The sequence below is a fragment of the Pterocles gutturalis genome, unplaced genomic scaffold, assembly GCF_000699245.1.
Source record: "Pterocles gutturalis isolate BGI_N339 unplaced genomic scaffold, ASM69924v1 scaffold5928, whole genome shotgun sequence".
Classification (NCBI taxonomy): domain Eukaryota; kingdom Metazoa; phylum Chordata; class Aves; order Pterocliformes; family Pteroclidae; genus Pterocles; species Pterocles gutturalis.
In genome coordinates this window covers 34,742-34,981 of record NW_010122825.1, presented here as the reverse complement: position 1 = coordinate 34,981, position 240 = coordinate 34,742, and positions in this window count along the sequence as shown.

Below are 240 nucleotides of genomic sequence, written 5' to 3'. Positions count from 1 at the left end.
GTTGTAACCTAGGGAGGGGGTGGCTTTTTGGCTGCCGTTTCTCCCCTCATTCAGCCAAATGAACTGTTTTGGAGGTAGATCCTATTTTGTGCTTTCCAGCACAGAACAAATTTGGGAGAAGATGCAGGTCTCCACGGTGAATGGTGGCTGCTGGGCTCTTCTCTAAAGTAACAAGTGAGGGGACAAGAGGAAAAGGCCTCAGGTTGCGCCAGGGGAGGGTTAGGCTGGGAATCAGAAAAA